At 40.8% G+C, this 24,354-nt stretch overlaps 1 pseudogene; it reads left to right on the top strand.

The window, feature by feature from the left end:
• The first annotated feature begins 22,495 nt into the window (after window positions 1-22,495).
• LOC101703388 (RING1 and YY1-binding protein pseudogene) lies at window positions 22,496-23,356 on the top strand (annotated as a pseudogene).
• The last annotated feature ends 998 nt before the right edge of the window (window positions 23,357-24,354 follow it).

Genomic DNA, 24,354 nt, shown 5'->3' with positions numbered 1-24,354 from the left:
CCACAAATATGGAATAGAATGCTATAAAATAGAAACATTTAGAAAGCAAAAAGATCTTGTGACTTTGGAACTAAAAATATTAGTAGCTAGGAGAAAAACAACACAGTGACAACAACAAAGCCAATTTAGTGGAAGGATTGGAATGAAAATCTGAGAATATATTCCAGAAAATAAAGCAGACAAAAATATTAAAAGATAAGAAAAATTAATACAATTTGAGAACTAAAATTCTTTTTTTTTTTTTTACATAAATATATGCATTCTTTATTCTTGTGTGGGTCTGAGGTTAAAAACTTACTTTTATTTATTTATTTATTTATGTTAAATTCTTTTATTGGTACATTTTAGATATACAATAGAATTACATTTCTCATTGGAAATTGTACCTTTACATAATGCATCTTGGTTCTTATTTTTTCCCCATTCCTAGCCCTCCCTTCACCCCCTTCACCCTTCCCTATTTACAAAGACTTTATTTCCATTTTTTCCATTTCTCATCATTTTTCCTTTCCCTTCTTTCCTTTCCCCTGCCCCTCCCACTACCCCTACCCCTTTGGACCTTTTCTTCCTATTTTACATTATCGATTATTCATTCTAATCATTGGTACATTTTAGGTATACAATATAATGACATTCATCATTGGAAATTTGCACCTTTACATAATCTCTCTTGGTTCTTATTTTTCACCCTTGCCCAGCCCTCCCTTCAACCCCTCCATTCTTCCTTATTTACAAAGATTTTGTTTCTATTTTTCCATTTTCTCATATTAATCCCATTCCCTTCTATCCTTTCCCCTAGTCCTCCCACTTCCTTTCCCCTTTGCCCCTTTTCTTCCTATTTCACATTACCTATTATACATTTTAGTCCTTATTTACACTTTCAGTTTCTCACACCAGAGAAACTATTTGGTGTTTATACATGTGTGTCCTATTTATTTCACTTAAGAGTATTCCCTCAATGTGCATCCACTTAGCTATAAATGTCTCTAATTTCTCTAGCCATGCACTAAACTAAAATCAAAATGGATTAAAGATCTAAATATTAAAATGGAAACTCTGAACCAGTTGGAACAGAGGTTAGGTAGAACTCTTGAAGACACTGGTGTAGGAAAAGATTTTATGAACAAAACCTCAGTTGCCCATGAACTAGCACAAACAATCAACAAGTGGGATCTCTTCTTATTAAAAAGCTTCTGCACAGCAAGAGAAACCACCAACAGTGTGAAGAGACAACCCACAATGTGGGAAAAAATCTTCACCTGCTGTTCCTCATACAAAGGTCTACTATCTCGAATCTATAAAGAACTTAAAAAGATCAGACCTCCCAAATTTAAAGACGCAATCCGAAAATGAGCATTGAAATGAACAGACATTTCTCAGACAAAGAAGTAGAAATAGCAAATAAATACATGAAAAAATGTTCAACATCACTTATCATTTGAGAGATGCAAATGAAAACAACACTGAGATTCCACCTCACTCCAGAAAGAATGGCTGCTATCATAAAATCAACCAATAATAAATGCTGACGAGGCTTTGGGGAAAGAGGAACCCTGTTCCACTGCTGGTGGAAGAGAACTAAAATTCTCAAAACTTTACATGGATTAATAGAAGAAATCAGGGGAAATGGAAAAAACTATTTAAAAATAATATCAGAAAACAATCAAGAGCTAAAGTACAGAAATCTTCAGGATCTTTGTTCTCTAAAGGTTCCAACACTATGGTTGAAAACACATCATGATGCATCAGTATGCAATATCAAAATACAGAGGAACAACAATGATCATGAAAGTTTCCAGATGAGAAAAATGAAAACACCAGGGAAATTATTAATTTTAGGGCACATAGAAGTTTCTCCAGAGAGAAAAAGTAATTATAATACACAGCATGGCTTAGCTGTAAATAGTATTAGCTATACTTATCAGGAAGACTCATTGGCATTTGGGGCATTTGTTGTGTAGCAATATCCTGTATATAGATCAGCAGTCCCCAGCCTTTTTGGCACCAGGAATCAGTTTTACAGAAGACAGTTTTTCCACAGATGTGGGTAGGGAGACATGGGTGTGGGTGGCTTCAGGATTAGATTCTCATAAGATGTACACAACCCAGATCCCTTGCATGTGTGGTGCACAGTAGGGTTTGTGTTCCTATGAGAATCTAATGCCACCACTAATCTGACAAGAGGTGGACCTCAGAGAGTAATTTGAGTGATGGGATTGGCTATAAATGCAGAAAAAGTTTTGCTTTCTAGTCCATTGCTTACCTCCTGCTGTGGTGCCAAGCTCCTAACAGGTTGTGGACTGGTACTGCTTCATGGCCTGGGTGTTGGAGACCCTTGCTGTACAATCCAGGACTTTTAGTGGCCCTAGTAGTCACTCACTGGATGCCAGTGATTTAGCTCCCCCAATTTCCAATACTCTGATAGACCAAATAGTGCTTCACATTTCAAATTCCTTAAGAGGCATTGATGAGCCATTTGCAAAATCATTGGTTTACAGAGTCATAATAATATAAAATCCTGATTATTAATTGTCTTAGTTACTTTTCTCATTGCTGAGACAAAATATCCAACACCAAAAGTTAAAGAAGGAAAGGTCTGTAGCTCACAGTTTGTAGTGGTTTCAGTTCATAATTCCCTGGCTGCAAGGCAGGGTGGTTTGGCAGAGGAAGGTCACAGAGGAGAAACAGTTCATGGCAGGCAGAAGGCAGCAAAGCAGTGAAGTAGTGAAGAAGCAGAAAGCCATGGCAGAAGCCTTCTTTCTGTCCCTTATATTCTATCCAGGCTACCTGCCCTTAGGTCAGCTAGTACTCACACCAGGGTGGGGCACTCTTAATCCTAGCATTGCACCAGGAATCAATCACAGCATCACATCCTTAATCCCAACATCACGTACTCTACATCCAGCCACCTCTGAAAAGCTCTACCTATGACTGTTGAGGCTTTGGGGAGTATCTCGATACAAGCCGTAACATTAATTCAATCAAAATTTTCAGATGGTAGGGTCAGGGATTTAGCTCAGTGGCGCTGCACCTGCCTCACAAGCACAAGGTCCTGAGTTCAATACCTGGTACCAGGAAAAAAAAATTGTTAGATGGTGAAGATAGGGTAACCAAGTGGTTGAGGCAGAGGAAGGGACATAGTTCTCATGCTCATTCTCCACAGTGAAAAGTCAATAGATAATAACTAAAAATGACCAATTATGATCTATTCTAATAATACTTTTGTTAAAAGAGGTGAAGGTTTTTACTTTCAAGGAGGAGAAAGTGGAAAGGTTAAAGGATAATAGAGAATTGTATTTTTATGACAACACTTGTAAAATTATTTGATTATTATAAAATAAGATTTGGGATAGCAGTGGTAGCATGATGACTAGTTAGTAGTAAGATTATCTATCTATCTATCTATCTATCTGTCTCTCTGTCTATACATCTATCCCTTCAAAAATCCATTTTACAGATGATAATGGGTCTTGGGAGGCTTAGAGAGATTAATATGGAGCTTCAGGTCATAATCATTAGAGGGAAAAAACAGAAAGCAAGCCAAAATACCCCAACTCTAAAGTAGCACCAGGTCACTCTCTCCTGCCCATAGAAGGACAAGCCAGAGAAAGGAGAAGGCGGGGGCAATAGAGAGGCATTAGGTATTTCCGTGGTTGCTTCTACCTGGGTGTTGTTTAGGGTCATTGTGGATGATGTGATTTAAAGAGCTCTCTGCTCACACAGTGGTAGGAAGGCTGATGAATGGATGGAGCCATGGTTCAACCTGTCCTTGACATGCATTCCCAGAACTGCTGAGAGCAGAAGGAGAACTGGGACTGAGTCCCTGGCTTCAAATGCCACCTGCTGAGGGTGGGATGAGAAGCTAAAGAGTTGTGCATTTCAAGTGGGTGATGCCTGGGGCACTGTCTCAAACAGTATGCTTGTGCATTTAGAACACTGTCCCTCATCATTGTCTTTTGGGAAAATTCAGAGCCTTCCTGTACAATGTCTCTCTATGAATATATCTGAAAATAATCTCATCCCAAAATGAATTTGGTTTTTGTTTCTCAGCTTTTGTGTCTTTTCTTGACATGAGGGAAATCTTATCCTTTTTCCCCAAACACACTGTTTCTCAACTCTGTCATAGTATTTATTACATCAGATACTTTATATAGACATCTTTGCTATTTTTATTACAATATAATCTTTTCCTTGTGCAGAAAATTGGAAAAAGCACTAGAAAATTACAAAGAAAATAAAATCCATCCAGAATTCCACTGCCTGAAGATAGCCAGCCACTGCTTGCAACTGTGAGGATGCCATCCCCATCATAAGTTGGAGGACTCCTGGCGGGTGCGATCAACACTTTCATCTAGGAAGGATTCTCCAGCCCCAGGCAGGGTGCCTGGCAGAGCCAACACTCAACAAATATCTGCTAAGACTTCAGTTAGGCTCCTAGTGTTTAAGTAAAAAGAACAATCAATAATGTAAAAGGTAGCCAGTCCACTTGCACAGAGAGGTGAGGAGGCTGAAAAAAGTCCACATATCCACTTGCAACTCCCAAGAACACTTTCAAAATCATTTCTTGAAATCTTGCTCCTGTTTCCAACCTTGTTTCCCATGACAGCAGCACTCCCTTTCAGGTCTCTTCAAGCATGATCTCACTGGGCTCATTTCCACCTTCATGTCTCCCCCTCTTCTAGATTGTTCCCTCCTGCTGGTTTTCTGAGCATTTTTCCATTTTCATCTCAAGTTCAGTCTTCCATCCAGATGTCTATTTCATTTATTTCTCTAGCTCCTTTGAATTCTGCAGTTTAGCATTTCCTTGCAGTGGACTTGAACCACACACCTTCATTACACTCGTGTTTGCCTTCCTTCTTAGCAGAGGGCTGGGCACAAGGTGGATATGCAACAAAAAAATAATGTATTTTGATGTGTCTACTCAGAATTGTTGCAAATAGCTAATCCTGGGCACAGGAGACTTCTCTGGGTAATTCTAAGATGGGCTATAAAAATACTCTTTTAATGAAGTGGAATCTGAACTACTTGGTTCTGGGTGTTTTCTTTGTTTGTTTTGTTAGGGCTCAATAGAAATATGAAATAGAGAGCTGGTTTATTTTAAACCTGTGGATTAGCCACAGACTAATTACTATGTGAGTTGAAGAGGGCAGCTTTATCTCCTGAAATTTCCAAACACTTAGGAGAGTGAGAGAGCTGTAAAGTACATGGAAGAAAAGTAAAATAATGCAATCAATCCAAGAACTCTGCACATAGAAATGTTTTATTAAGCTCACGGAAAACAACCTGTTCACAGAGCAGGTACTTCATGTGCAGTCTGCATCTAGAAGGTTTGCAGAGCTATAATGGTGAATCCACTTGATCACCAGGCCAGCTCTGACTCACTCCTAGAGTCCTAGGCTCTTGTGAAAATTGAAGCTGCATGACCTCCAGCAGCCCAGGGGAGGTAGCTCCTTAGGAGCAACCACTGATCTTGTAGACACCACGGGCCGCTGGCACTGTTGAGCCCGTGACAGGAAGCTGGGAGGCATAGAACTGGGAAAGCATTTCCTGACCAAGTTAGCACCAGGGGAAATTACCCAAGTAAACATGGTGAAGCCTATGATTTTACCAGGGGAATTTCCTTCCTGTCTCTCTTTCATGCATTTAAATTAGAAAATAAATTAACTGTGTATAAAGATCCAAGTGGATGACTTATCCATATGATGGCATAGCCCTGTCTTGGGAAGAAGCCTCCTGAATATGGTTGACTCACAGACCCAAGCTGACCTTCTAGCCTAAGGGAGGACCTGGAGCAGCTACTCCCCTTTGGCATTTTCTCTGAGGCTGCGATGATGTGTCCATGGTTATTTGACACCTCTGAATAACTGTCTCCTTCAATGCTTACTCCTTGACTGCCAAATGCAATGCACTATCCCGGTGGTGGTAAAGTGTGTGTTAAGGTGGGCAGGAGAAAGCAGAAGATGCATAAAATACCTCTGCTCTTGAGGACCCCAACTGGGAGAGGACCATATCTACCCAGCTCTCATGACAAGCAGAATTCATTTTATATGGTTAGAGAGGTAAGGGGCTCTGAGGGTATCTTAGTGCATTTGGGCTGCTATAACAAATGTACCTTAAATTCGGTGGCTTTTAAACAATAGAAATGTATTCCTCATAGTTCAGGAAGCTGAGCAGTCCAAGATTAGGCTGTCAGCAGATTCAATGTCTGGTGAGGGCATCCTTCCCAGTTCACAGAAGGTTCCTTCCCTCTGTCAACTCATGGTGTACTTATATGGTAGAAGAGGATGAGGATCTTGCTAGGGCCTCGTGTATAAGTGTGCTAATCCCTTTCAAGACTGTTTGGCGCTCATGACCTAGTCACCTCCAAAAAACCACACCTCCTAGTACCATCACCTTGGAGGGATCAGGATTTTAACATATGAATTTTGGGGGGAGATAAACGTTTAGCCTATTGCAAAGATCAAGAAAAGATGGGGAGCTAAGGCTGGAGAGATTTGGAAAGATTTAGCACAGGAGGAGGTAGTATTTGAGCCTGCCCTTGAAGGCTGAGGCAGATTTGGAAGAGGTTTTGGGGACCGATATGAGAAAATGCAGGCAAGAAAAGCAGCAAGCTGTGAAACCTAGAGTGACAGCAACTCTGCGTGGATACAGAGGATGCTGTATGGAATTGTGGGTTAGGGGCATGGATTTCTGAATCAAACAGCCAGGCTTCCCAGTCTGCTTCTATCAGTGTAGCTGTGTGGTCATGAGCAATGTGTTCAACTTTTCTCAGTCAAAGCACTTGTAGGGAAACCTTTAGCGCTGTCCTCAATGACTCTTAGGTTTTGCCATTTATGATCAGGTAGAAAACCATCCTCGCTTCAGCTGATGGCAGTTTCCATGGCAAACAGATTATTTCCCTTCTTTCCTTGTCAAGTCCTTGGGCTAGACTTGAGCTGTACTGGGGAATCCCTTCTGTCCCAGTTCCCACCTGCATATCTCTTCTCCTTAGTCTGCTTTGCCCACCTCAAGGTCCAGGACCCATCTGGTTGGTGACTCCAGCTACCATGGCGAGTGTTTCTAGCTACAAATATTATAAGCACAAGAGGACTCAGGGCTTTTACACTTGGTGAAATGCAGCTTACAAGACAAGCCGACTTTTCCTGCTGGTATTGGTCAAACCATCAAAGATTTTAACCTTCATAGAATCTGACTCTATACTAGAAGGGAAAAGAGGTGTGTGTGTGCGTGTGTGTGTGTGCGTGTGTGTGTGTGTGTGTGAAAGGAACCAGAATTGCAGGCTTCCACGTGCAAAATAGATACAATGGAAATACTTGTACAGAGGCCTGTGGGAATCAAATGAGACATCAAATGAGGTAATGTAAGCAGAGCCCATAGCACAGATCCAGGCACAGAGCAATCTTTCAAAATCTGTTGTTATTTCATAGGATTGTAGCAATATTCTGAGGATCTAATCAGTGGGGGCTAGAGGGCTGGGGGTAGTGGAGATGGTTCAGGGATAAAATTCTTCTCCACTCTCTTTGGCTAAGCTATGTCTAATCTTGATACTACATTCATTAACATCTTTTGGTTGTTTACAACCTATATTTGCAGACAACCTGAGTGTGTCCAACAACAGTTTTTTCAAAGAGCACTGAGGTCATCCATGGAATCCAAAGTCAAAACCCAAAGACTGAGAGCTGAAGCAGCCCCAGGGCCCTGAGCAAGAGGACTTTGGGCATCTTCTCCCAAGAGCATTACCATTAATGTGACCTAAACCCAAACTCTCCAGGTCTCAGTTTCTACTTCTGTTAAACAGTGATGGTGCATACATAGATTGGTTTTGAGGATGTGAAAAGGTTAATATTTAGAGAGTGCTTAGAATAGTGTCTGGCACATAGTATGTCCTACCTGTGTTTGCATCATCATCATGATCATCATCATGATCATCATCATGATCTCTGAATTCTATGTCTCTGCACAGACATTCAATTTTAAGGAAAGAGAATCAAGTTGCCTTATGCTGAGCCCAACATCACCTTGGGATGTGCCAGCTATAGCAGGGTGGAAAGGTTATTGGGTACAGCCACAACCCAAAGGGAGCCATAACACTGTGTCTGCAGAGAAGGAAACCCCTGAAAGAGCTGGTTATTTCAGTCACTATTGCCATTTTACAGATAAGGCAACTAAGGGTCATATACATGAGATACGTGTTTAAGGTCACATTGAATCATCAGGGAAATACAGAAACTGGATAGAAATAAATATTTATGCTTTTTAAAGCCCACAACACATCTGAATACTGTCTACTGTGTTCCCTTGTTTCCTTCTGGGCCATGCTAACCAGATATTTCTGAATCAAACCCATGATGTGTCAAATTCTTTGACCTGGAAGAAACCATAAATGATCAATGATAGTTAGAAGACAATGATATGCTAATGTCTATTTCATAGTAAACTGAGGAGAGAAAACTTGAAGTTCATTTTCCTGTTTTAAATTGGTTTACAAGGGCCATTAAGCCAAGTAATAATAGATTTTCAGATTTTTTTGGACACAGTGTACAATAGCCAAGACTTATTGTTATGCAAATGAAAGCCAGACATTCAAGGTTAAATATTCTGGGTACATCTTAAAACCAACCTTGTCACCAACACTAGGCATGAAAGAGCAATGAAAAAGCCCTTAGACATTTATCTTGTTTTTTTTCCCCCATGTAATTATCTCCTATGAATTGTATATTCGTAGTGAAATCATCTATTTAGTTTCTTAAAACAACAACAAAAAAAAGTCGAGAAGAAACTGTGTTGGCTTTGGAACGTGTTAATGAGGGCCTTTTTAATTATGAAACTCATTATCTCAGTGTAACTCTGTCCCGTTAATTACATAAACACAACTCACCTAACCTGATGGTGTTAAGTTGAATTTCAGGAGCTGTTTAGAAAATCCTGCAAGTTCTAGATAATCATGGATTATTTTTCAAATCTCAACTTTGTCAGTGGATGTTGTTGAACAGGAAATGATGACAGAAAGTCATACATTGTATATAGATTTTTCCCTTCACTAAACACCTTTTGTTTTATGGTAGACTGAACATTCCTCATGGACAAGGACATCATCTTTCTTGCTCATTATTGTAGCTCCAGTGCTCAACGAAGTTTATATGCTCAGTCAATTTCCCAAGGTGAACTGGATTCCAGGAACACAGGCTTCTATTGTCATTATAATCTCTATCATACTAAGAAGTAGCTGGATTGGCTAGGTGTGATTATCATTAGTTTGGGGGCATAGAAGCTGAGTTTGGAAAAACTCAATTTGTCTCTGAATTAAGAAGCCAGTAAGTAAAAAAACAGAGCATGGAATCCAGGACTCGTGTCTCTGAGCCCATGCTTATTTTGCGAATCAGTCCCACCTCGTCTTTGGTCTCTGGCTCCCGACCTGCATCAGCAGGGGTTATATGTGTGCAACTTTGTTCCAGCTTCTTACATCAGAAGGGACCAATATGAAGAGTTTTGTCATTGAAATCCTTATATGAATGTTCTGATAGGAAAATGTTTAAAAATCAATAATTAATTTAAAAATATTTAGTATTAACTAGATATCATTCTCCCCAAACCATCCCAAACATTTCCTAAATTTTAAGAAATAATATTCATTTATTATTATTTCAATTTTTTTCCTTTATAAGAAGTTATTAGACTTATATTTTCTTTACAACTTCACAATGTAATCACCAACCACCAGGTTCCCTCTCATCATTTTGTCTATTGAACTGAATTCTGAATCTGTATCTAGACAAATACATGTAGACTCTCCAAATATTATCATATTATTCGACAGATGTTTGCCTCTCTGATGTTCAGATTCATGTTCTTGAAATTTTTGCCTTCTTTAAAGAATACATAACTTATTTTTCTTTCCATCCTGATGTTGTTTTCTTTCTTAATTTGTCTAAATCTGGGCTATATTTAAGGTACATTCAAGAAGCAGTTGTATGTTTGACAGAGCTGGCTTATACTGGCTTTGGGGGAATTTTGCAAAATGATTGTTCATTAAACATAGCTATTATAAAATCTAAAATAATTTCAACAGAATTAAATACCACTTAAGAACAGATAATAAATAAAACTCGTTACTTCGGATTTATTCCATTACACTTTGTTGCCTGTGCTCTTGGGGTTACTCACTATTGTAGCTATATGGCGGAGTTACTCTGTGGTGATATACACTATACAACTCTTCCCTATGGTGTGTTCAGTGACATCACCTTGGGACTGTGAATTGGACTTGAGTGTCTTTTCACCATGGACATTGGCATACTGTACAAAGCAGGGATTTTTTTCTATTTACAGAGCTGGTTGTTAAGCATTTATCAACACACTCTTAAGTGCTGGAGTGAGGGTATATCTTTTGGAAAGCTACTGGGCAGGCTGAAGTCTCTGTTCAGAAGCTGAGTCACCTTAAGTGACATCCCTCATCTCTCTGGATTTAGGCTTCCTCTTCAGTAGAATGGCTTTGTTGTGACGATCCTCAACTGGAATAAAAATCAACCTAGTCAAGAACAAAGAAAATTACATTCATTTGGGTCTAATTAGAACTGCAAACTGGGAAAACACAGATTCAAGTGATCTTGAAATCATGCCACTAAGTTGTGCAAAATAGTGGCTGTATTTATAGCTTTAAACTACAAAGGATTTGGTAAATTCATCATTTGTTGGTCAGGATTTATGATTGGTGCTGGCAGCAATTAAACCATCCTATGTAAGAGGGATCGGGGCCACCTCAGTCTCTAGGCAGTTTGTGGGGAGGGATCTTGTATGGAAGGTCAGCAGAAGTCAATGTTTCAAAGGTCAATTCACATCTGGAAGTGGGCGCGTCTGCAACCCTATTCAAAGGTTCAGCGGCCAATGAGTCTGAGGTCAGATTAATAATGATCTACAGACCCTATTTTAAATGTTCCAACTAGTGCTACTCTATTTTGATTTTTTTCTTGACAAGATCAAACAATAGAACGCATATAAGACATTCCATCCTATGGAATGTGCTTAAAAATGATGGCTATTTTAATTAATAACTCCAGCCTCTTCTCTTTTCTCTAGCAAGAAGAAACAGGACTTTACCAAAGATAGCTGCAGCTGCTTTCGTCATCTTCAGTAGTATACTTTGTTCTATGAGTAAGTATTTCTATTGTTTAAGAATATGCCTTTAAGGGCTGTAGGGACCGATAAAGAGCAGAGAAGTGAAGCCCCTTGACACAGTTTAAGTGGTTAACACTAAGTACAAGATAGGACTGAATTCATCTACTCAGCAAACGGACAAGATTTTGAGATTTAATGGTCACTTCCTTTAGGAAAAAGAGCAGAAAATAAAAGCAGAAATGGGCAGAGGACGGGAGAGCTCTGAGCAGAGTCTACAGGTAGACCAGGAGAGGGGAGCTACTAATGGGGAAGCAGACAAGGACTCAGAGAAATCCAGCCAGGGAGAACTTGTCCACAGTGCAAGTAGATGTCTAACTTCCAAGGTGAAATGTTTCCTGGGTGTGGCTTTGTCTTCCTCCATTCCTGCTGCGCCTAAAAAATGTGTGATGTTGTGTTAGTGGTGCTTTGGGGAGTCAGAATGAGCCAACGAGGGCAGTCATAGACATTTCAATGGAAGAAAAAGGTATAATAAGGGACTTAGGCCACACACCCCACCCCTCAGCCTTTGGAAATCTGCAAATATCATAATGAGTACTGGGTTTCCTAGAGGAATTGAGATAGGAAAGTGAACTCTCATTATTAAAGAAAAGGCTGGAAAGGTTGGAAAACACTTAGGCTGCAGATTTGTGGGTTGCAGGTAGCAACCTCATCCTACCCTATCTTTCTCAAGCTGCAATTCACCTGTTCAACTGCCTGGTTGATCTCTTTACCTGGCCCTCCAAATTAACAGATGAAAATTAAAGTTAGTAACCCCACCATGCTCCTCTGTTGTTTATTTTTATTACTGTACCTTTTTCTTTCACAGTGTTGGGGGGTAAACAACTACAGATGCCCATTGACTCACAAGGGACAGGATCCTGATAAAAGCATTGTAAATTGAGACTACTGTACGTTAGAAATGCATTTCTGCTTACCAATACAGTACAGAGTATCAGCTGCTTACCCCATGATCATGTGGCTGAATGGGAGTTGTGGCTGGGTGCTGCTACTTGGCTGGAAAAAGATCAAAATTCAAAAGTTCATGGTATGATTTCTACTGAATGTGTACTGCTTTCACTCCATCATAAAATAAAAAATATAAGTCAAGTAAGTCAGGGACCATCTGCTAGAGATAGCAACCCAATAATCCATGCTTCCATAGCTGGATCCATAAATTACAAAGGTTGCTACCAATTGGCACTATTCTCTCCTCTCAAGGAGTCTTGACATTTATAAAGCCTTTTTAACCAAACTCTCTCATGTGGCTCAGACAATAAGTTTGTAAACAGTCAGTTAATTTTTCCTATTTTATAGAGCTATATTTATTACATTTAAGTTTTAGTTATTTCCACTTGCACTGCTGTGGCTACTGCCATGAGAACTAGTGATAGCTCATATGCATTACTGGCTGAGATGACATTTCTCCTGTTTCCTGGGAATCTTTGGTGTTCGGATGATTTTCTTTCAGCAAGGGAAACTTTGATATGAAGGATCAGGATGCTCTCAGGAAGGATTTGTTTTCTCTGAAGTGGCGTCCAAGAGGACAGAAGGAGCAATCCTTTCCTGATTAGAGGAGTGGTTTCCTGACAGGCCAGGTGTATGGCTCTCAGTGTGTACAGACTAAGCCATGTGTAGATGTGGACCAGTGATGGAGCTTGTTCTGATGCTGGATGCCAAGTGTGAGAATGCTCAGCGCCTGATACTTGTCATTACGGATTTGTTTCAATCCCTTGCACCCTCTCTGTGTGCCACCTGGTGAAGATCCATGCTGTTCTCTGCCTCACAGTCTCTTAGTACCTTCTCTGAGAGGCCCTTTCTGATTTACTCAGATGGAGTCAGCTCTTCTTCATTGTGTTCTCATGGCCCATCCCATGGGACCTTCCTCTTTCACAAGTGTGGTGCTATTCTGGTCGTTTAATATCTGGCTCTCCATCTAGGTCTTGGGCTTCTGGTGGGCAGAGACGATTTATCCTCTTGGCCCAAGAGCTTTCCAGTGTCTACCACATGGGAGGTGCCCATACAATGGCGTTTGGGGATGACTGGCTAAATAAATGGAAGCATCAGCCAAGCAGGGTGGAGGTTAGTAAACAAGAGGGCTTAAAGAAGCAGTGAATCTAGGGTTATGTTGTTTGGGTCAAAACTTCATCTTGAGGAATGATGCCTTTGAATTGGAAGGAGAAATGAAAGAGTATACAGTCCAAATGGGCTCATAAGGGCCAATGAAAGAGACAAAGTAACTCAAGAATACATTACACATCAGGGCTTTGGGTGGGTACATTGGATGTGACTCTACTATGCTGGAACAGAAAGGGAGGGGAAGGAGTATCAAGCATCATATCCATTATCTGGAAATGTTTGTCTCATGGGTGACATAAACACTCAGGAATCACTCCCCTCATACAGTTGTCTCAGGTGATATAATTAATGGGATTTTTTTGTTGTTGTTGAGTGAGGCATCCTGTTAAATGACCTGGGCAAAACATAGAGAAAGTTAGTCCCCAGGCCAACATGTTGCTGTGAAAAATAGCCATGTTGCCAAATCTCTCAAGTCTTTAGAGTTATGTGTGCTTTAAACTGCTTCTTTAAGGCCCAGTGATAAAGGTTGGGTCAGAAACAAGAACTTAGTGTGGTGAATTGTAGAAGACAGCTTTGACCAAGCTTCCTAAAAGGCTGAAATAATTCTGGCAGACCGAGTGACAAATGCTGTCTTCTAGGTCCTGTGGGTTTAAAAGATATCTGTGTGTGTAATCTAGTGAAGAAAGTAAATGGAGACAGCTCACAGTTTTTTCTTCTCTTCTCAGTAGAAATTTAATTAGATGACTTCGATTTGGAGCAGGACAGACTGGGGTGTGTCTGCGTGTGTGTGTGTGTGTGTGTGTGTGTGTGTGTCTGTGTGTGTCTGTCAGTCTGTCTTTCAGTGTAAGATGGGAGCAGTGGAGGGGAGAAGCATTTAAAGCTATACTGGCAGATTTAGGCAGATGTTAGGAAGAATGGGGAAGACTGAATAACCCTGGAATTGTCACCTTGAACAGCTGGCTCCAGCAGAGTTGGTTTATGGGTTGCTGGTTTGTGGGTTACTAGAAGGTTAGGTCAAAGCCACCTTCTAAAACTGCTTAGCAGAAATGTTTGTAGGGCCACTTTCAGGGTTCCATGATGCTGAATAATCCCTCATCTTTATACCAGAAAGCAAAAGACTACTGAGGAAGGTGTTTTGCTGAGGTTTCATGTTCGAATGCGCCATGGATGCCTCTATCTGATTGAATTTCTAATCCTTTCCTATGGTCAAGTTGACCATGGAGGGCTCTGGGCCCTGGAAGAGGGACGAGGATGTGACTGGGTGAGAGCTGCAGACTGAGGAAATTGGATTTTTCTTCCTTTCTGGTTAGCCTCTGTGCTGGCCAGCTCCTCACTCCGGCTGCGTGGAGAAGGTGAGGTGGTAGGAGAGCTTGCTTGCTCCGGAAGAGTCTCCTGTCCTGAGAGGGTTGTGTTAACATCCGCCCACTTTTTCAAAGAAGTTGCACTGGACTGCTTTGCTAAGCTGCTCCCCATACCCACTGGCTTGGAAACCAGAGTGCAGGAAATATAAAGTAAATTACATTTTCTTTATCACTGAGCAAGCGTGTTTGATTCATTTTCAGATTCTTAATGTTACCTCTGCACATTGAAGGAGAAATAGACAACAATGTTTTCAAAGGCTAACTCTTTTCTCTTGGTTTTCCTCTGGTAGGGATTTTCTCTTTGCTCTGATACGCGTTTCTGCATTCTTTCCCACTGCCTGCTTCCTCCTCCTCCAACCAGCTGCAGTTGGAAGCAGCAGGCGCAGAATCTACACCTCAGAGACCACTGCACACTGGCATTGGACTTTTGCTACACTCTGTGCTGCATTAATTCATGGATCTCCTCCAAGCCCTAGTTTTTCCATCTGTGAAATGAGGGCAACGGCAATTTCTTCCCAGGGTAGCCCGAAAGATGAATGAGAAAATGCTGCGCAGTGTGGGCATGGACTTAACTGTTGTTTGGGTGAATGAACTTCCAGATGTGTGACCTTTTAACTTAGTTTAGTGGCAGAATTTGGACAGGTTATTATGAACTTTATCTGAATAACAGATTGTTATTTAAAACAGGTGGATTTTGGTTAAGAGATCAGTCATCTGAATTCTTTTTATTTAATATATAGATCAAAAACTGATGTACATGTGATGTTTTGATACATGTACACATTGTACAATCAGATTAAACACATCTGTTTCCTCAAACATTGGTTATTTCTTTATGGTGAAAACATTCAAAATCCTTTCTACTAGCTTTCTGAGATATGTACCACACAATGGCTATCCATCTACAGTCACCCTGGTAGGAAATAGCACACCAGAACTTCTCACTCTTGTCTATTATTATTATTTTTATAGGTTAACTGTTTATTGGACAACTAAAAGTTAACTGGGTAACTATGCTCTATGTGGGATGCACCTGAGTGACCAGGACAACTTCTGTAACCTGTCACCAAAGGAGTGTAACCAACTCAGAAAGTTCTGCCAGAACTCTTTGGCCGCCCCCACCCCATTGCTCTGCTTTGTGTAAATCCTGTTTGCTACATTCCCAGGGAAACTCCAATGAAATTAAGCCTTGTAAATGTAAAAAGAGGTATATAAGGAAGTACAAACTTCTATTCGGGGCACTCGAGACTGACAGGAGTCACTCACTGAGCCACTGGCATTAAAGCTGATTTGCTCCTTGTGTGGCAGTCACTAGTGTTTATTATTTAACCCCACTAAGCAACCTCTTCCCATCCTTCCCTCTCCACTGACTTCTGAACTTAACCGAATTCTTTTGTACCAGGGATCAAACTCAGGACCTTGCGGTTCTGAGGCAGGTACTAGCACCACTAAGCTAAATCTCTGGCTGCCTACTTACCTGAATTCTTAATTGAAATGTTTACTTTTCTGGCTCTTGAAGAAATTTCTGCACATATAATGTATGTTCATGTGGTGTGTGATGTGTGTGTGTGTGTTTTCCAGAATGGTGCTGTGGTGTCATCCAAAGAGTTTCCATATGGAGAACAGGTCACCAACTACTAACCTTTTCAAGAGACATATTTCAAGCAATGTGAATTGGGACTGTTTTGTAATTATATATTTTTAGCACCACATTATATAATATAAACTTTGTTTCCTATTACAGTACATCATGGAAGCTTTAAGAGAATTAATTGATAGGGAGTGAAATCAATGGGGATTGAGTAAGAAGCAATGTCAGATGTGGTGTTTCCTGTCACTTTAGGATGACTAGAAATGAGTGGCTTAATTCTTAGATGAATAAAATACTTTGTAGTTTTCAAAGCTGTTTTAGTCAGCTTTTCATTGTTTTGAATAAATATCTGAGAAGATTTAAAGGAGGAAAGATTTTTTTGGGTTCATGGTTTCAGTCCATGCTTGGATAACTCCATCGCTTTTAGGCCTGTGGTGACATAGAAACATGGTGGAAGGATGTGGCGGAGGATAGGTGCTCATGGCAGCCAGGAAGCTCAGTGAAAGGGGAAAGAAGCAGAGAGGAAGGGGCGAGAGACCACATATAGTCCCCAAGGTCATGTCTCCATGACCATTCCCTTCAGATAAGACATACCTCCTGATGCTATAATCTCCCAGTGGATGAATCCACTGATGAAATGAAAGCCCTTATCAGCAAATCACTTCTCTAAGCTTCACCTCTGAACCCTGCTGCATTAGGGAACAAGCCCTCAATACATGGATCATGGGGAGATACTTCGTATTTAAACCACAACAAAATCTTCCCACTTATATGATTTCATTTGATTCTAGCGGTATCTCTGGTATATATAGAAATTGTTTTCCTTCTCATGCTATAAATTGTAAAACAATCTAGAAGTTAAATAACTTGGACAAGTTTTGTATAGAAGACAGTAGGCAATCTGACTAGAGTATTCTTTTTCACTAACTGGTCTCTCAGCTTCTATTTTTGTTCTTTAGTTTGGTCTCCACAAAGCAGCAGAAGTGACTCTTTTAAATGTGGAAATCAGATCATTCACTCTTTACCAGTGGTTTCCTCATTGCAGTTCCAATCAATCCCAAGTCTTTGCTGTGGGTTTACAGGTCCCTGGATGAGCAGACCTCTGCTTACCTCATCCTCTCTATCTTCCGTTCTCCCTCTTGCTCGTTTCAGACTTATTGGTCTCCTGCTTCTCAGACATACTAAGCACTGGTATGCCTCAGGGTGTTTGCATCTACTGTTTTCTTTACCTGGGATGCTCTTTTCCCAGATTAATATATGACAGGCTCCTTTTCATCATTTAGGTCTCAGGTCAAATGTCATTTCTGCATAAGGGCCTTCCTTGATGTTCTAACAGAGTACTCCTTCCTCCTCTTAGCCAACCTCTGTAGCAGAGCTTTCCAGCTTGTGCAACTTAATACTCTGCGGTGTTATTGATGGAATAAAAGGTGCTGCCATAGTGAACCCACAGCCAGAGGGAAGCCTGAGGATAGCCATGTCCTTTAGCTATGTGCAGTCTGCATCTTCACTCCAGCACTCTGAAGATGCTATCAGATTTTGTGCATTTATGGAAGGCACTGTATCACCCATGCTATTTTCTTCATAGCATTTATGACTACTTGGAATTTACCTATTTGTTTACTTGTTTATTTTGCCTCTGGTCACTGAATTCAGCCAATCTTAGTTTGTTCCTCCTTATACATACTGCAGTGTTTAAAATTGGGCCACACAGATGGTGTTCAATATTTATTTGTTAAAATAATGAGTCCTCTTTGTTTCAAGAAAACAGTGGCTAGAGTAAAAAAAAAAACTGGGTTAGGACTTGAGGTGAAATTTAAGCATTGAGTGGGTGCAATAATCCTGCAGCGGTTGGCAGGGCATCTTAAATTATTTCAGAGATTTAAAGCGTACCATAAGCCCAGAAATAGAGGAAATGTAATAATGTAACATTATTCTCCCATAGAAGAAAATCAGAGCAAAATCAGCAGTTTTGAATATAAGCTAAGTCTGAGGCTGTGGAAGTTTCTGCCAAAATCAGTATTTGCAAATTCATAATATTTATTTAATATTTAATACTAAAATCAAACTATAGAAATTTACTGAGATAATAACTTTCATCCTTTGGGAAATATAGTATAACCATGGTGCAAAAATAAGCTTCTTTTTTTTCTTGTGAGTTTCTGCTTCCCATAAATTTGAGCTCTTGGTCAGTAGTTAGCTGAATGAAGGTCAAAGCTTACAGTATAAATTACTGAAACTATGACAGCTGTAATTTTGACAGCAAACTACAGGTTTGCTCTTCTCTAAGAAAAAGCACAGAGGTGCAAAAGAAATTACTATTGTATCTCAAAAACAAAGCTCTGCTAATAATAACATAATTAGAATTTCATCAGGTGAATTTTATATTCATGGATTTTATCTTCACAATGCAAACACACACAAGTTTGCAGAGTCTGTTTTTACCTTATCTTCAATTGTCTTATGGCCCATCCACCTATTCCTTAACTAACATACCTCACTCTTGGGCATACAGCTTACCTCCTTTTTGTTTAAAAGACGAACACCATCTGCACTGCCAAATTGGTAAGAAGTACTCCTAAGCAGTTTTGGCAACATGACTTTAGTTAGAAGAATTATCTGGGGAAGCTGGTGGCCATAGACCCTGCTCCAGGCACTGATCAGGTTGCAAGTCCATCTGTACTTTGATCTGGGGCCATTTGAGGGGAATGTGTTGCATTCTAACACTGCACTTTTCATTTTTTTTTGATATTGATTTCTTGGAAATAGTTTCAGTATTCGGGAGGCATTACCAGCTGAGAAGGGATATTAGCAAAGAACAATCTTAGGATGTGTCTACATGAGGTCTCTACAATTGGTTTCCAAGTGAAACATTCACTCAGTCAGCCTCTATCTTTGGAAGAGAGAACTGAACAGCCCAATTTACCAACTTTACTCCACTGAAGAACTTAAATTTTGTCTGAATTAACCAGTCAGTTTAAAACAAAGGTGCTTTTGCCTACATTGAAAATCAAGGACAGGAGAAGAGAAATCAAGAATTTAGATTGTGTGGCAGGTTGAATCTATAAGGAATTTCATTTGAGTATTGTTTTGACTGAAAGTAAAAATCCATCCATGCTCTTATGCTGCTAGGACTAGAGGCTACTTTGGGTGATAGTGTGTTTGGATATGTTCTTTGTGACTGCAGGTTGAGATTATCCATCACTTGAACCTTCTTGCTGTGGCTTGAACCTTAAATATCCCCCAAAGGCCCACCTGCTAAATGCAGTCTCCAGCTTGGCACTAGGAGATGGACCCTAGTGGGAGGTCTTAGGTCACTGGGGGTGTGCTCATGAAGGAGGATATTGGGACCTTGGCCCTGCCTCTTCCTCCCAGCCTCCATGAGCAGAGTGCTGTACCATGCATTCTCACTATGATGTTCTGCCGCACAACAGGCCCAAAAGCAACAAGCCTACTGACCATGGACTGAAACCTCTGAAACTGTGAGCCAAAATAAATATTTCCTCCCTATAAGTTGACTATCTTAGGTATTTTGGTTCATGTTATGGCTTGTATCTAGATGTCCTCCTAAAGCCTCATGTAGTCTTAGGTGGGACTTTTCAGAGGTGGATGGATCTAGAGTGTGTGACACTGGGATTGATTCATGGTGCAGTGCTAGGATTAAAGATGCTAGGATTAAGGGTGTGAGTGCTACCCACTCTAAGGACAGGTAGCCTGGATAAGGTGTAAAGGACAGAAAGAGGCTTGTTGCTTATAGCTTGGTGCCTACTGCCTTCTGTCTTCTGCCCATCATGAACTGTTTCTCCTCTGTGTTGCCTGTCTGCCATGCCACCCTGCCTTGGAGCCAGCTGATTATGGACTGAAACCTCTACAAACTGTGAGTGAAACAAACTTTCCTCCTTTAACTTTAGGTGTCAGATATTTTGTCTCAGCAATGAGAGAAGTAACTACTAAAATAGTTCAAGAAAGGAAAACTGACTACCACTCCTCTTTAGGTAGGTGGTCTCCTTACTGGTCTGCTAATCAGTCACATATTTTTGCTGCTGTACCTTTGTCCATCTGTGCCTGCCTCCATCTTTACTGTGTATGCATCACACAGCTCATGAGGCCTCATGAATCTTACATTGAATTATTAGTCTCTTAGATCAGATGTCAGCTTTTGGTTAAAATAGGCATCTTTTAAGAGTTTCCCATTGTGCACTGAAAGAATTAGAAGATTAGGTTTCTGAAACTTGTTTGAAGATAAGAATGGCTATTGAATGTGATTCCAGGAGCATGGGGGAAAGAAAGGGGTTCAGAATTCTACTCTAAGCAAATATCCCAGAGGGGTTGTTGTGGCTTGTGAGTAGATGTCCCTCCAAAGCCTCATGGAGTCATAGGTGGGGCTTTTTCAGAGGTGGCTGGATCTAGAGTGTGTGATGCTGGGATTGATTCATGGTGCAATGTTAGGCTCAAGGGCACTGTACTGAAGGGTGTGAGTGCTACCCGTCCTAAGTAACCTGGATAAGATATAAGGGACAGGAAGAGCTGTGGTAGTTTCTTGTTGTTTTGCCACCTTCTGCCCACCATTAACTGATGCCACCTTGCCTTGAAGCTAATTATGGATTGAAACCTCTATAAACTGTGAGCTAAATAAGGCTTTTCTCCCTTAACTTGTGGGTGTTGGGTATTTTGTCTCAGCGACAAGGAAAGTAACTAAGACAGAGGTCTATGTCAGCCAAATATGTCAAACATAGCTGTACTAGGAGTTGGGTAGGAAAGAGAAAGCACAAATGTGAGTCAAGTGCTTTGATGTTCAGTTGGTAAAACTGCTGAAGGTTCCATCACATGCTTTTTTCTAGGCTATCTAAACCAGTTCACAGGGCTTGGGTTAGTCAAGAATCAAAGTCTTCATATTGAAAGTCATCTTGATGCAAATGCTCTGGCCTCATTTTACAGAGGAGGAAATTAGTGATTGGTGGGTACTTTATAAAGCACAAGGAGAAGGGTCTGGAGTACCCAACTCAGGACCTGTTTCATGGGCCTGTGTAGCCATATAAGGCCCTGTAATGCTTAGCTGCTCCCATGCTGAAATTCCTAATAATTTTATCTCGGAACTTGTGTTTTGTAAGGAAAGTCTAATGGAATATTAAAACATATGTATGAGCAGAAGAGAGAAGTATAACATGCATTTCCACCATTCTCTGCCACTCTATGAAGATAGAGGGTCCACTATGCCTGACAAACACAATGTTCCAGGGGATCCAGGAAGCTCATGAGACCTGAGGTGAGGATAAGGTAAATATGAATGCAAGATCATCACTCAGAGCCCCAAAGGGCCACATTTTCCATTTGAACCAGAATTTGCTTCCAACAAAGAAAGAAAATAACTTTTTAAGAAACATGCACAAAGAAAGAGCTGTATCATCTCTCTCTCTCTCTGTGTGTGTGTGTGTGTGTGTGTGTGTGTGTGTGTGTTGCTTATCTGGATTAGCCAACAACTTATACTGAAAATGATGATATAGAAAGAAAAAGAAAGATACGGCAACTCATCAATCCTTTTCGCCCCTCCTTATCAGTAAGCAGAAGGTAGAAAACATTGTCAGAATATGTACACAATCAAAAGGTGAAAAAGAGATATTAAGTTAGTTTTGTGCAGCTTTTCCATTCTTCTGGTAAGAAAAAAAATACCCATGCATGTATGAGCTTTGAAATAGGAATTGTGTACTTTCTGTGATTCTGCCTTAGTTAAATCCCTTTACATTTGCATCTGGCATTCTAAAGATGAATAGTATCGGTGAACAGTAAAATTCCTCCTAGTAATTGAAAATTTCTATTTTGCTTTGCATAGAACAACATTAAATTGCAAATAAAAAGTGCCCTTACAAGTTGAGAGACTATGGAAGGAAAGGTAAAGCTTTATGTTTTAGCACAGCTAATAGCACTTGTGTCTTGCTTTTTGAGCAAGGAGCCTGTTTTCACTTTGCACCAGGTCCCACAAATGATGTGGCTGGCCTTGACTCTGGCTCTAGTGGTGTCTGCGTTCAAAGTTTCCAGTGCAATGCCTGTTTCTCCCTGAGGGCACAACTAAGGGCAGTAGCCTGAAAGGGAAGGCAGGAAGACAGAGTCCCCTGTGCTCCTCAGCTATAAAGATGTCACTCTGGGGTGGCAGCGGCTGTGGCTGGAGCCCGAGCTGCAGCCCAGCGGCTGAGGGAGGGCGGGCGGGAGCGGGGAGGGAGGGGGCCGGTCTGCGAAGACTCTCAGACGGCATTTCTCCTCAGAGCAGCGCCTGGTGCGGCTGTGGGGGGGGGGGGGGGCGCTGGGGTACAGCCCATCCATGACCATGGGCGATTAGAAGTGCCCGACCAGGCCAAAAAGACAAGCAAAGCCTGCCGCAGACGAAGGCTTTTGGGATTGCAGCGTTTGTACTTCAGAAACAGCACTGACGCCTTTAAATGCAGCATCTGCGACCTGAGGAAAGGCACCTCCACCAGAAAACCGCGGATCAATTCTCAGCTGGTGGCATAAGTGGCACAGCAGTATGCCACTCCACCACCCCCCAAAAAGGAGAAGGAGGTTGAAAAGCAAGATAAAGAGAAACCTGAAAAAGATAAGGAAATCAGTCCTAGTGTCACCAAGAAAAATACCAACAAGAAAACAAAACCAAAGTCAGATATTCTGAAAGATCCTCCTAGTGAAGCTAACAGTATACAGTCTGCAAATGCTACAGCAAAGACCAGCGAAAGGAATCACACCTCAAGGCCCTGGCTGAAAAATGTGGACAGGAGCACCGCACAGCAGTTGGCAGTAACTGTGGGCAACGTCACACCGTCATTATCACAGACTTTAAGGAAAAGACTCGCTCTTCTTCGACATCCTCATCCACAGTGACCTCCAGTGCAGTCAGAACAGCAGAACCAGAGCAGCTCGGGTCAGAGCACAGACAAGGGCTCCTCCCATTCCTCCACGCTGAAAGGTGACATGTCGGCAGCAAATGATGAATCTTTCTGAAATTGCACATGGAATTGTGAAAACTATGAATCAGGGTATGAAATTCAAATCCTCCCTCCACCTGCCCATGCTGCTTGCACCCCTGGAAAATCTTCTATGGACATCGACCTTTTATTGATGCTGCCAGGATAATTTCTGCTTGCCATGGGCATCTGGCCACCAAGGAATTTTGCACCCTGACAATTTACTCTTGACACTTTTATGTATTCCATTGTTTTATATGATTTTCCTAACAATCATTTATAATTGGATGTGCTCCTGAATCTACTTTTTATATATATATATAAAAATATCTGCTGTGCACAATTTTCCATGTACATTACAACTGGGTTTTTGTTTTTGTTTTGTTGAGGGGGGTTGGGAGGACTTTTATTTATTGTGTTCACAAACTCCATCCTTTCAGCATATCCCCTTTAAGTTTAGTTCTTTCTTCCAGTTATACTATGTACTATCAGTTTTGATATAACTATATATATAAATATAAAATTATATATAAAAGGTTATTTGAAATTTTAAAAAAAGATGTCATGCTGACTTCTACAAGAAAAATCCATGCAACTTTACCTTGGTCTCCATGGAAACTGGCAATGTATTAAAAATGAAAAGTTAAAACACCTTTCTGCCGCCGGCTCTCCCTCCAGGAAGGAATCTCCTAACCACACTAAAATATGTTAATAGATGCAGCCTGCTACTGTCTGGCTCCTGATGGACCTACAGTGACACTGAACACTCTTTTTAGGTATAAGCTCTGGGAGGCAGTTCCCTTTTCTTTCGCTCTTTCCATTGAGGAACCAAGATAAGAGAAAACCAGAACCAATCCATTGTATTCCAGTGCGCTTAAGGCTTCTTTTAAAACATATAAAACAGAATATCTCTGTTCTTAGATCTCTGTTAGGCTGTAGTTTTTGATATTGTAAGAACTGAAAGGAGAGATCTTTTGGAAAGGTTTGTTTATAGTTTGGTCTGAGTCAAACTTTGAAGGCTAATTTCTTTGCAATACTGTTTTTACTGCAGAGATAAGGTAGTGGAGTTCAATGTTCCCACCCACCCAGAGCATTAAAAGTATCTCCTATGAACAAGAAGCAGCCCAGGGTGACAATTAGCAGACTTCTGCTTGGCCATCCTGTGATAGCTTGGAGATCTCTTTGTTTACCTCTCTGCCTGTTATTGGAAAAAGTTACAAAT

Source organism: Heterocephalus glaber, unplaced genomic scaffold (genome assembly GCF_053883595.1).
Source record: "Heterocephalus glaber isolate CG9 unplaced genomic scaffold, H.glaber_assembly_v1.0 deba00001600, whole genome shotgun sequence".
NCBI lineage: Eukaryota > Metazoa > Chordata > Mammalia > Rodentia > Bathyergidae > Heterocephalus > Heterocephalus glaber.
The sequence above is the reverse complement of the archived record's forward strand: the minus strand, read 5'-3'. Positions and strand labels throughout refer to the sequence as shown.